Genomic DNA, 14,750 nt, shown 5'->3' with positions numbered 1-14,750 from the left:
CGTTAGCTTACCGTTAGTTTAGAAAAACCTTTTTATTTCAAAAAATCAAACAAGTAAAAAGTCAAATATTTTCTTAATAAACCTTGGATCCAAATCCAAGTTGTTTTTCTTTTTTATTTTCTTAATCAAATTTCTAATGAATCTTAATTAAACTTAGACTAAATTTCTTAAATAAAATGAAACAACCTCACTTCTATTTTATTCTTCTATACCTTGAGGTCTCGCAACCCTTCTTAAAACCATTTTCAAAATCAAATTAAAATCAACCTAACCAACAAAAAATATTTTTAAGAGAGAACTACGGCGGTTTTGATCCCTTTTAAGGGTACGTAGGCATGGGTTTATTCCTTCCAAATCGATCAAATAAAAATAACAAAAATTCCTACTTCTTCTCCCTCCATTCTTTCACTTAGACTTTAAGCAAGAAATTTTCAAATAAAATAAAGTTAGAAAGAGGTTCTTATGGAGTACCGTGAACGACGCGGGTGCCTAACACCATCCTGAATCGTAACCGACCCCCGGATCCAAAAAGGGTTTTTTCAATCTCATTTTTCCCTTCCCAAGAATAAAATCGAGCAAGTCCGGTAGATTGAAGGTTCAAGTCCAATCAATGGCTTGACACCCGAAAATCTTGGTCTACAAAAATGGCGACTTCAGTGGGGATCCTACGCGGGTTAAACCCACCTTTCTTCCTTTATTATTGTGCTTTATTTGTTTATACTTTGTATATATTTACCTTATGGCGTGAGGGGTGAGAAAATAAGTCCTATACCCGGACTTGAGCGAAACATAAGATAGGAGTGGTAGACTCATAGTGGCATACCGAGAGTATTCTCGTGTCTTGTCACACGTGAGATAACCACACTTAGCGGAGGAGCTTAAAGTGATATATGTCGGCGGGTGTTGTCACGCTTAGACTATATTGCTTTTAAGTTTCCGTTGAACGCTAAGGACCTTTAGTAACCCTTAACCCATCTTGGCCTTTTTTAGGACGTAACGCGGGTGGCTAAACCGGGTGATGTCTCGGTATTAGTTCACTTGCAATGTTACACTCGAACTAGACTTTCCTACGAACGATGTTGGACCGGGTGTTGTCACGGTATCCGATAAAGTTCTGTGGCGGTTATAATTCGGGAACCTTGGTAGAACCCTTGTTACTTGTGCAAATGGAAACCATAGTCCTTACCAAATGGCGTTGTTTTCCCTAAGCTCCAACATTGTATACCTTAAACCTCATCATGTTTTCTATGCATAATCATACATACATGCATTCATCCATTAACCTTTTTTCATCCATAAAAATATCGAAAGACTTAGATAAGTCGTCTTGTAAACATCAAAAGTATGAATCTTGTAAGAATGAACACCAAAAGAGATACAACTTCAAAAATCTTAACTAAGCTTTTGCTTTTGTTAAAGAAATTCTTCCTTGGTTTCATTCTTACCTTTTGAAAATAGAATTGATTGCAATATCTTTACAAATCTTCAAATGAAACCATGTTCCTTTGCAATGTTTACAATTCGCTTTGACAAATCCTTCGATAAAAAAAAATGTACATTTTTGCATAAACACATCATGCATCATGTTGCATTCATAGTTTCTAGTCCGTGTCTCATACTTTATCTCTATGTACAAAAGGTCAATCTGTCAGTAAAGTGGCCCGATGTCTTCATCCAATTTCGGTTCGAATATGCAAACGCTCGTACAAACACAGAAGATTGAACAACTTGAGCAAGAGGTCCACGAGCTTCGTGGAGAGGTAACAACACTTCGGGCTGAGGTAGAGAAGTTAACTAGCCTAGTATCTTTTTTGATGGCTACAAAGGATCCATCGCTTGTTCAGCAAAGGCCTCAGCCACTATGTCAGCCAATATGCATGAAACTACCTCGACAACAGGTTCCTCAATAGCCTCAGTCGTTTACTACTCAGAATCAGGCTCCTCAGCAACTTATTATTCAAAATCAGGCTCGAAAAGCATCGCAGTTTGACCCATTTCCTATCAAATATGCAACTTTGCTTCCCATCTTGCTTAAGAAGAAACTTGTTCGAATCAGGCCACTTCATCGGGTGCCGAATCCACTGCCATCTGGGTATTGCCCTGATCTCAAATGTGATTTCCATCAAGGGGCACCAGGTCATGACACTGAGCAATGTTACACTATGAAGGAAGAAGTTCAAAAGTTGATTGAAAATAACACCGGTTTCTTCGAAGACCCGGATATAAAAGTGCTATTTCAGCAACAACATCTGGCTCCACACTCTGTTGCCGCTGTTAAGCCCATCACCAATACTGTTCAAAATCCAGGTTATCAGCCCCAGTTTCAACAATGTCAACAACAGTATTCGGTTTCTCGCTCTGTTGCTGCTATTAAGTCCATCACCAATACTGTTCAAAATCCGGGTTATCAGCCCCAGTTTCAACAATGTCAACAACAGTATCCAATTTCTCGCTCTGTTGCTGCTATTAAGCCCATCACCAACACTGTTCAAAATCCGGGTTATCAGCCCCAGTTTCAGCAATATCAACAACAGCCCCGTCAACAGGCTCAGAAAGCACCACAGTATGATCTGATTCCTATGAAGTATGAAAAGTTTCTTCCCTATTTGCTTAAGAGGAATCTTGTCCAAACCAGACCACCTTTTCCAATACCGAAGAAATTACCAAAGCGGTGGAGACCTGACCTCTTTTGTACCTTCCATCAAGGGGCACAAGGTCATGATGTTGAGCACTGTTTCTCTTTGTAAATGGAAGTCCAGAAGCTGGTCAAAGACGATCTCATACCTTTTGAAGAGTTTGAATCGGAATGTGCAAGTTAATCCGCTATCAGATATTGGAACTTGATGTTGATACATGGAATGTTTAGCTGCAATTGGGTCTTTGCTGATGTTTCTTTCTACTACTCATTTGTTCAAATTATATGTTTGTTTGTTGCTTTATGTGTTTCAAAGAAAACCTTTCGTCCCACCCGAGGCGGAAGTGAACTTTGTTTAGGGCTTTTTGCTTTATGTATTTTCATCATTAATTAAAAAGTCGCTTTGATCCCGACTTTGTTTTTACTTTATGCTTTTTCCTGGAAAAAATGGTAATACAAAAAACCCAAAAAAATTATTTTCCTTTAAATCATTTTCACATATCTGCATAATCATAATGTTTATATCAATAATCAAATCATGCATTAATAAACCCGTTGAACACTTTAACCCTGTAATCTCTTTCGACTTTGAGTTCCTTGTATCCGAGGCTGAAGAAGAGGAGGAAGAGGTTTCCAATGAGATTTCTAGCCTACCCGTCGAAGCTGCAAATATCAAGAAAGATTGTTCAAGAAGGGGACATTCATGTACAAAGACTGGCACGAGATGCTACCATCTTTCTTGCAGGGATATTGTACTTCAAATACACACTTTAACAGGGGCAACCCCCCCACCATCCCTCAGTATACAATTTAAAGAGTGTCCCACATGGAGGTTAAAGTACTGTCAACGGAATTTCCAATGAAAGTTAAGCTTGATTGAATTTAAAGGTGTTATTGTCGTGTGCCAGGGACAGTTATATCAAGTATTCGACAAAGAAAGCTCGTCCCCATGAATGTCAAGAAAGTGATCTTGTGCTTCAAAGTTATATGATTACAGGGGCAATGAATGCCTAATTACAAAAGAATGGTGATAAATTTGTACGTCATGGGAATACCGATGCAGTCAAGAAATACTTTGTAAAAAGAAAAAAAGGAGCTCGATAAGTCGCAAACCTTAAAAGGCGGCTTAGGCAAAAAGGAGCGTCTCGATGGACTGAAAACCCGAAAGGGCGGTCCATGCAAAAATTAGAGACATGTACAAAAAAAACAAAAAAGCTCGATAAGCCGCAAACATTAAAAGGCGGCTTAGGCAAAAAAGAGCGTCTCGATGGACTGAAAACCCGAAAGGGCGGTCCATGCAAAAGTCAGAGACATGAAAAATGATGATAAAAAATGAATGTTTATCCTGATAGGTTGAAACCCGCAAGGGCGACCTATGCAAAAGTTAAGGATTGTGACAAAGTGACTGCATCTGGTCGGACATGACTCACTTGGGGCATCTCAGTCGTCAAAAGAACGCCGACTCATGGCAAGGTAACTGCACCAATTCAGATATGATTCATCTGGGCCATCTTAACTGTCAAAGGACTTCCAATATGAAGCATTTGCAGATCAAAGACTCGTAACTGTGGAATTCAAAGTTGTTAGAGATCATAGCGGTTATTGTGTTCAATGTACCTTTTCCAATGTAATTACCATTTTCCAAACTTTTAAAATCCGTGGAACCATGCCTTTAGCAGGTCACCACTCCTTTACATCTAATTTGAGCCTGCGCCCATTTATTTGAAATTCTCATTTATTCTGTTTGCATAATTTTCTTCTATTTTTGATGTGAATACTTAAAGCAAAAAATTTTAAAACTTTTTTTAATGTCTTTTGAAAAGCATAAACAACAGGTACATCTTCTTTGAACTTATGAGTAGTAGAAACATACATCAACATTCGTCTCAAGGGCAGTTAAACTCTGCAAGGTAAGCATGAAAAAAAGTAGTGAGATGACCTCTGTCAAAAAAAAAAGGAAAAAGAAAAAGAATACAAAAAAAAAGCTCGCTAAGTAGAAAACCCGAAAGGGCGGCTTAGGCAAAAATGAGCGTCCCGGTGGATTGAAAACCCGAAAGGGCGATCCAGGCAAAAATTAGGGGCATACAAAAAGAATATATTCCCGGTGGATTGAAAACCCGAAAGGGCGGTCCAAGCAAAAATTAGGGATTTTAAAAAAAATATATACACAAAAAAAAAATAAAAAAAATGAAAAGATAGAGGCATCACAATGGGTCAAATGGAAGAATGCACTTTGTGTTGGTTTACAAGTGGCGTTTCTGCCTGTGTTTGATAGCGACTTCTGCCAGAGTGACTGATTGATGAGTTTCATCCCGAGAAATGGCGACTTCTGCTAATGGTGTGATTGATGGCGGCTTCTGCCAGAATGATTGATGGATGAGTTTTATCCTGAGAAATGGCGACTGCTGCCAGTGGTGTGATTAATGACGACTTCTGCCAGTGGCTTGGTTGATGGCGACTTCCGCCAGAAAAATGATTGATTGATGAGTTTTATCCTGAAAAATGGCGACTTCTGTCTGTGGTTTGATAGAGAGCGACTCTAATCAGTGGTTTGATTAATGTGTTGTTACCTCTTCAATGGTCTGATTAAGGAGTTTGTTATCCCTTTCAGCGGTATGATCAGTGGTTTGTTATCCATTCAAGTGGTTTGATTATGGGGCATTCTCCCTTCAAGTGGTTTGATTAAAGTGCATTCTCCCATCTGTGGTTTGATTGATGTATTTTATCCCTTAGAGATGGCGACTTCTGCCAAAATGTTGATTTATGGGGCATTCTCCCTTCAGAGGTTTGATTAATGGGTTGTTTCCCCTTCAGCGGTATGTTTAATGGGTTGTTACCCCCTCAAGTGGTTTGATTAATGAGTTGTTACCCCTTCAAGTGGTTTGTTTAATGGGTTGTTACCCCTTCAGCGGTATAATCAATGGGTTGTTGTCCCTTCAAGTGGTGTGATTATGGGGGCATTCTCCCTTCAAGTGGTTAGACTATGGGGCATTCTTCTTTCAGTGGTTTGATTAATGGGTTGTTTCTCCCTTCAAGTGGTTTGACTATGGGGCATTCTCCTTTCAAGTGGTTTGATTATGGGGCATTCTTTTTTCAGTAATTGGTTATTGGGCTCTTCCCCCTTTTAGTAGTTGATTATGAGTCTTGATCCCATCATTTGGTTTGAATGCGGGCTTTACCCCATCAGTTTGGTTTGAATATGGGCTTTACCCCGTCAGTTTGGCTTGAATATGGGTTTTTCCCCATCAATGGTTAAGAATGTGGGCTTTACCCCATTAGTGATTTGAAGGGCTTTACCCCGACAATGTTTTAATTCATCTCCAGTAATGTTATCCCCAATGAAGATTACCGAGTATTTGTAATGTGATGTCGGGCCACTTTCTATGGACCTGCCCAATCTTGTCTCAACAGTCTTACCATTATACTGTCATATGAGTCTCATACATATTCATTCATCCATGCATACATAGCATGCATACAAATATCATTCATGCATGATTGCATTATTATCCAGTGTCTTCTTTCAAATGTATCCTAAAAATGTCATCCCCAATGTGTCTGATTATATTTCAAGTGGCAGGTACCCTTAAACTATCATTGTACCAATGCTTTTCAGATCCCCTATACTTTGTTTAAGCTATCTTTGTACTGGTAGCTGTTGAGTTTTACCCTGTAGGTCGTTACTCCTGTGAGGGTAACTGACGGTATTTTCTTTCTGTATGTGGTCGTTACCTAATTCACGGTAATTGACAGTATTTCCCTTTCTGTTGGTCGTTACCTAATTCACGGTAATTGACGGTATTTCCTTTCCTGTGGGTCTTTTACCTAATTCACGGTAATTGACTAATTTCTTTCTTGCATGTTTGTCTTTACCTAATTCACGGTAATAGACAGTTCTTTTACCTAATTCACGGTAATTGACAGTATTTCCCTTTCTGTTGGTCGTTACTTAATTCACGGTAATTGAAGGTATTTCCTTTCCTGTGGGTCTTTTACCTAATTCACGGTAATTGACTAATTTCTTTCTTGCATTGTCTTTACCTAATTCACGGTAATTGACTAATTTCTTTCTTGCATATTTGTCTTTACCTAATTCACGGTAACAGACAGGTCTTTTACCTAACTCACGGTAATTGACTAATTTCTTTCTTGCATATTTGTCTTTACCTAATTCACGGTAACAGACAGGTCTTTTACCTAATTCACGGTAATTGACTAATTTCTTTCTTGCATTGTCTTTACCTAATTCACGGTAACAGACAGGTCTTTACCTAATTCACGGTAATTGACTAATTTCTTTCTTGCATTGTCTTTACCTAATTCACGGTAACAGACAGGTCTTTACCTAATTCACGGTAATTGACTGATTTCTTTCTTGCTCTGTTTGTCTTTACCAATTCTAAAGGTAACAGACATATGTCTTTTCTCCTCGTAATGTCGTCTTTACCAATTCTAAAGGTAATAGACATGTGTTTATCCTTCTTATGATGTCGTCTTTACCAATTCTAAAGGTAATAGACATGTGTTTATCTTTCTTGTGGTGTCGTTTTTACCAATTCTAAAGGTAACAGACATAGGTCTTTTCTCCTTGTAATGTCGTCTTTACCAATTCTAAAGGTAACAGACATGTGTTTATCTTTCTTGTGATGTCATCTTTACCAATTTAAAGGTAATAGACAGTCTTTCCTCCCCAGTGATACTTATCAGTTTGTTCCCCAGTCAATTTATCTTCGTCGTCTTTGCATTCATACTTGCATCACAAAGCATTCATATCATTATATTCATCAGCATTGCATCCTTAGCATTTCAACTAGTCAAAATTGATGTACTTAATATTTAAGTCTCTTCGACCCGTTGATTTAAAAATTTCATCTTTTAAATCCCCGTGACGAAGAAACTTAAATAGGGGCATCTGTCATACCCCAATTTTTGACCACTTTTCTTTGTTTTTAATTTCTTATTCGTATTTTGAACGCCGAACAATTTCGTCGTCTCAGACGGAATTTCGGCAGAGAGGTATATTAAAATACCTCATTTGGTTCCGAAGGGACAATTTTAATTTTTGTTAATTCATTTACGTCATCTTTATTATTATTATTTTTAATTCTTCATTATTTTTAATTTCCTTTTTTGCTTCATATTTTATATTATTTTATCTTTATATCCCCTTAAGTCACGTTTTTTATTTTTTAACAATGAAGCTTCTTTTGTTTTTTAAGTTCTTTTTTATAGTCCTTTAGTCCAAGTGTGGTTCACATTTTTTATTCAGCCCAGTTGCAAAGGTACTCTCTGGCCCAATCAAACAGATGACACATCATCAATTTTTCCTGCAAACCCTACATTTGTCAGCTATATATAGAGGAGGCATTTATGGCACTGTACAGGCTCTGTTGACAGCCGCAGCCAATATTCAAAAAAACCCTAATTTCTATTTCTTCACCACCTTTTTTCGATCAAACGCTCAAAATCCTCAAGAACACTCATAAAATTATTCCAGAAAATAAAGAACTTACAACACTCATCTTCGACCTTTTCCAACCACCAACACAAAACCAAATCAATTTTCCAGTATTACTAACGTCAAATCCGAACTGGATTCATCACAAACAGCAAAAATCATCACATAAACCACAATTCCAATAATCACTTTTCAAGGAACTACTCAAACGTACAAACCCTTTCTCGTTTTTGAAACGTAAACAACTGTTCCAATAGGTTTATTTTCTGATTTCATCATAACAACTCGAATCCAAACGAATCCGAACTGAAAGGAAGGAAGAGAGCAGATCAAACAGTTCGTGAAGCAAGCCGCGAAGAAGAAGATTCGAACGGATTCAAAGCAGTAAAGAAGCAGTGAGGCAAAGAAGGAGAAGATCTGTCCAGATCGAGCTCATAGGAGTCCAGATCGACTCAGAGACTAGCTGGATCGGATTTTTTCGTTGAAGTTTTCCGTCTTAAGCTTGTTGCTACTCCGATTTAACTCAGGTATCACCGTTTTTCTTTGGTTCGATCCGATCTATGTCTTGTTTTGCGTTTGTGATCATGTCTTGAGTCCGATCTGAGCTTGAATCCATTCTTGTCGTGTATGTTGTGCTGCGGTAATCTTCCTCTCTGAAACCAATGATCTATGCTTTGACTGTGTGTGAATGCAATTCATTTTTGTTGTTGTTTGTCCTCTGTTTACTGAATTTGCCATGTGTTGTTCCTTCTATGTTGAGTTTGTCTTACGTTTTGAAGGTTGAAAAGAGTTTTACGAAGGACAAAATCGATGTTGAATGTTTGTTTTGGACTGAGTCTGTTTGCGTGTTTGATGTAATATAGTAGTGATGGCAGTAAGTTTTGTTCATGGCTGTTTGTTCATGTGTTAGTATGAATTGTATGTTTGAAAATGTTTGAGAGAAGAAGAAGAAAAAAGGGAGATCGATTAGAGAGAAGAAAGAATGCAGCCGCTGCTGCTGTTGAGTGGTTTAGAAGATTAGGTTAGAAATGAGCTTCTGTGTGTTAGTGTGTTTTTATACCTCTACTTAATCCTCTGTGTGCGTGTCTAGCAGCTTATGGTGCGCCTCCCTTATAAGCCGTTGGATCCTTGATCTAACAGCTGTTGTTAATTCCTCTTTTGAGTTGTATAAGTGGAGTTGTATAAGTGCCTGTTCACTCTGGTTTATGGTGCATCGTTGTTTCTAACCGTCAGATCGTAGATCTGACGGTCCCTGTGCTGCTTGTTTTAAAACCTTGTGATCTTTGGTTTGTGTGGCTGTGATGAGCCCTTTAGTGATTAAATTTGGACCCCTTGATGCATCAAGTGGTCCAGATTTAATCCTGCTGAGCCAATTTTAATTTTATTAATTTCTTCTTCATTTTCATTATTTTCTACACCACTTTTGGCATTTAAATGCCTCTTTTTATTCCTAAAAATATATCTTCATCCTTTTAAACTTTATAACCTTAAAATTTGTTTTAATTACTTATTTTCATTACTTTCTCCTAATGTTTGCTTGTTTATTTTTAATTGTGGTGCTCAATTTAATTTTGTGCTTACTTATGTTTTAATTGTGTTTAGAATTTTTTTGCATGCATATTTTATTTTCGCCATTCATTTTATTTTTGCTTTTGGTTTATTTTTTTATTGTTATTGATTTAGTGTGTATTTTAGGTATTGATGTAATTTATTTTTCCGCATTTTTTATTTCTTGCCTTAGAATGGATCTAGGATGGTATGTAATAGCGTAGTAATTGCACACACCGAAACTTGCACCGACACCATATCACTTTATTTATCGCTTTTATCTCGCTTTATTTTTCACGTCGTTACGTTAGCTTACCGTTAGTTTAGAAAAACCTTTTTATTTCAAAAATTCAAACATGTAAAAAGTCAAATATTTTCTTAATAAACATTGGATCCAAATCCAAGTTGTTTTTCTTTTTTATTTTCTTAATCAAATTTCTAATGAATCTTAATTAAACTTAGACTAAATTTCTTAAATAAAATGAAACAACCTCACTTCTATTTTATTCTTCTATACCTTGAGGTCTCGCAACCCTTCTTAAAACCATTTTCAAAATCAAACTAAAATCAACCTAACCAACAAAAAATATTTTTAAGAGAGAACTACGGCGGTTTTGATCCCTTTTAAGGGTACGTAGGCATGGGTTTATTCCTTCCAAATCGATCAAATAAAAATAACAAAAATTCCTACTTTTTCTCCCTCCATTCTTTCACTTAGACTTTAAGCAAGAAATTTTCAAATAAAATAAAGTTAGAAAGAGGTTCTCAAGGAGTACCGTGAACGACGCAGGTGCCTAACACCTTCCTGAATAGTAACCGACCCCCGGATCCAAAAAGGGTTTTTTCAATCTCATTTTCCCTTCCCAAGAATAAAATCGAGCAAGTCCGGTAGATTGAAGGTTCAAGTCCAATCAATGGCTTGACACCCGAAAATCTTGGTCTACAGATATATTTACATGTTAATGTGCTTCGTAGATGAGAAGTTGTGATCGCGCACGTAGAAAAAAAGTTATCCTAAAATTAAGTATTGGAAGGCCTGGGGAAAAAGAGAGTCTAATTTAGATGTTTCGTAATGAAATCCGCAATTTGATTATGAGTAGTGATAGATAAAAGATGGATGATATTGGCATGAAACTTGTCCTCATTGTGGTCTTTTTTTTTTTTTTTTGGTCTCAACCCTCTGGTTACAAGTATAGCCCTTGGATGACATATAATTTTTAGTTACAATGGTGTCATTGTTCTTATCTCTCTCTTAATCTCAATCATTATCTCTCATCTAAATAATTTATTTTAATCATTTATTCATCATTCTCTCTCATCTAAATTACACCAATGTCACTAAAAAGCTATGTCATCCAAGTGAAATCCCTCCGGTAACTAGGAAAAAATAAAATAGAGAACCAACTAAATAAGAGGAGAGAGAAAAACAAATAAAGAAGAAGAAACAACCATATTATACGATCACAATAAACAATGAAACCAACAACAAGAAATTTAACCACGAGATATTATGATCCAAAAGTCAAATGAGAAGAGGGGAGAAGGTTAACCCAAAAAGGAGAAGATGAGAGAGCACCAACCAAAGAATGAACAATAACCATATTAAGAAATCACAATAAAGCGAGTAACCAACTAACAAAAAATCAAAATTGCATAAATTTAAGAGCCAAAAATCAAACAAGAAAAGGTGAGAGGAACAACAAGAGAGAAAGAGAGCAAAAACCATATTAAACAATCACGATAAAGAGAGAAACCAACGCGCAAGAAATCTAACAATATAATTTATATACCAAAAATTTAAACAGAAAGAGAAGCAATCAAAGAAAGAGTACCAATCACAAAAAAGAGAAAGAAACAACCAGCAAGAAAGCCAACAACAAAAATTCAAGACCCAAAACTTGTAACAAAGACTTTAATGAAAAAGTAAAGTCATGCCGCGCCAAAACATCAGAAACTCACAGCTCAAATTATACAAACTAAAGAAGAATCACACCAAAAAAACATTAAACTATGATGATATTCCCAAAATTTTGGAACTCACCAATGGAATAGTATCAAAGCAGTTAAAGGTAGATCGAAAGAAGTTCTAGATACCATGTTGACAATATGAATTTATAAAGAAAATGAGAGAAAAGAAAAACAAAAGTAGGCTAGGGTCCCAACTAGGGGTGGAAATAGGCTAGGTCGGGCCGGACTTTGTAAGGCCTAAGCCTGGCCTACTCAAAAAATTATAGGCCTGAGCCTGGCCTATTACCTATCGTAGGCTCATTTTTTAGGCCTGGCCTAGCCTATTTAAAGGCTTGATGAAGCCTGAAAGCATATTTAAAAGCCTATTTTACACTAAAGCCTAGCAACACATGTAAGCCTACTACTAAATAGGCCAAAATTTACGAAGGCCTAAAGCACATGAATATATTTGCTACTAAATAATAAAATCTTACGATGGTCTAATCACACCAATATATCTGCTACTAAATAACCTATCATATGAAGGCTTGAGTTTATGAGAAAAAAACTTCAACGATATCAATAATGGAAGATATATTATACATAAAAAGCTTAATAGGCGGGCCGACGGGCTTAATAGACTTTTTTTCTAAGCCTTAGCCTGACATATTTAGTTAAATAGGCTATATAAAAAGCTTGAGCCTGACCTTGTTAATAAACGAGTTTCCCAAGCTAGGCTTTAAATAGGCTCGGTCATAGGCCCCTATAGGACAGCCTGACCTATTCCCACCCCTAGTCCCAACATAACGCAATTGACTAAATAATGACTTGATATCTCAGACTAAACATTAATGTCTATTTACAGAGACACAAAAACTCAGTAATAAAAATAATCATGATAGTAAGTAATATAAAATCTACTTTGAAAAACAAGTATTATGAAATTTAATTCATAGAGATATTATGAAGAGAACTGCTATATCATGCGACAAGATTCCTCAAGAATGCTTCCCGAAAACTAAACCGGCCAATCAAAACAGTTGCTGAGCGGAATACACGGCAGGCATAGTGGAAAACATGAAAATCAATATACAATTAAAACATACAATTTTTCCTCGGGACAAATTCGTGAACCCATTTTCGCTATAAGTAGCATTTTTCTATTATGAATGCTCTGATATAATATCAAAAATATGTTCTAATATTCAAACGGGTTCTTATAGAGACAAGAATTATATACTTAGAAGGGTGTTTGAAGAGGAAAAAGAGATTGCGAGCAACAGCATGACTATAAGTTCATAGCATGGGAGGGGTAAAGTTGTGGATGATGAAAGATCTCATCATAATCCTAAGAGATTGATTGTAGGCAAGGTAAAGAGGGAACTAGGACCGGAATCAAAAGTAAATTTTAAATTGTAGAAAATGACCCATATAGTTCTAGAGAGTGAAGATAGAATAGAATATTGGAAGAGAGGAAACCTAGAAAATAGAAAGTGTGAGAAAAAAAACCCTAGAGAGAGAGAGAGAGAGAGAGAGAGAGAGAGAGAGAGAGAGAGAGAGAAGGGTATTAGAACATGTAACGATCAATTCCAAAAGGATTTGTCAATAACAATAGTAAAATTGCATATAGTATAGTCTATATAACCATACATACATACATACATACAAAATAAAAACCATACACAACAATCGAAAGAAGAAACACCAAAATGACACGAGGATGACAACCATACAAAAAGATACGAGGCTAGCCGATATTCTTGACTGAAAATCTAAATTAATGAGAGTGCTATAAGCCTCTGAAAATACGAGGCAACCATTCAAGTTTGTATAACAGAACTCAAACATGAGATTTGTTGAAGTCTCCTCTCAATCTCATGCATCAGATCATTCAAATTACAGCTAGCTAGAGATATATCAAGTAAACTATCGTATATATCCACACATAATCAATTATTCTAAAATCACTTCCCAAATATCATTCTCATACACAATAATAATCACTTCCCAAATCATTCTAATACACACTATTTTTCTTTCACAATTTCGTATAAAAACCATGTATTTAACATCAAGCCATAAAAACAATATTACTACCAAAACATAGAACAAGCACACCCTAAGTATAGCTGGAAAAAAAAAGGCATTCGAACCACAAATTTAAACTCTATTAACCAAAAGAACCAACATGAAAAGTGTTGGACAGAAAAGAACCAACACGAGAATAAAATAAGCATAACATGTTGTAAATTTTTAGTATATTTCAAAAGTTTCAAATATTTTTTGTCCCATATTTTTAATTGAGAAATATCGAAAAATATTTTAATAGATAATTATTATCATATTATTATCAATACTATTGTTTGACTTGGTTTTGTAACATATTATTAATTCCAAATTTTGTAACTGCCTTTCCATTGATTTCTCGCTATTATTAAGGCTTTTGGTTTTAGAAAGGAACTAGGTTTTTACTGTTTGAAAAACCAAAAAAACACGTACAGAAGAAAGGGAGCTGCACTTTTTCATTTGCTTTCATGAGTATAGAAACAAAACAATTAGCATTCTCACCCTCACGTATTTTCCATATAAACAAATTATTCACACATTCATGCTTTTAGACATATACATAATCAAACAAAATCAATTTTCATCAAGCTAATACAAAATCCTGGGTTACATCATTCCAGTGTTCTAACAGATTCAAGCTGTTCTGTCGCCTCTAATATGATTCATATCAGGGAAGAACATGTTGTATCCTGTGAGGATATGCGCTTCTGAGGCGGATAAATCCTCAAGGACAATGACTTTGTCACGCGTTATATAATGGATTACTGTTTGGCAGGTTATCACCTTTCATGGTTTTGTGTTTGTTCACTTCACCGTTACCGACTTCCAATCACCGCAATTTCAAGAACAGATAAGTTTACTTAATATCCCTTTTCTTTATTCTCTTTAATATTTAATTGATGCTTTTATTTATATGATCATTATTATTTATAAAGATAATTTATTCCTAATTTTACAACATAACAAAGATGATGACGGTGTGTTGGATGTGTGATAAGACTAAATATGATTGGATTAGAAATGAAAACATTAGATAGAGTTGGGGTATCTCCTATTATTGTAAAGATGATAGAAATTCGGCTTAGCTGGTTTGCA

The sequence above is a fragment of the Medicago sativa genome, chromosome 6 (assembly GCF_051527215.1).
Source record: "Medicago sativa cultivar Bolivia chromosome 6, Bolivia_mono, whole genome shotgun sequence".
NCBI classification, from domain to species: Eukaryota; Viridiplantae; Streptophyta; class Magnoliopsida; order Fabales; family Fabaceae; genus Medicago; species Medicago sativa.
This window is presented reverse-complemented; position numbering follows the sequence as displayed.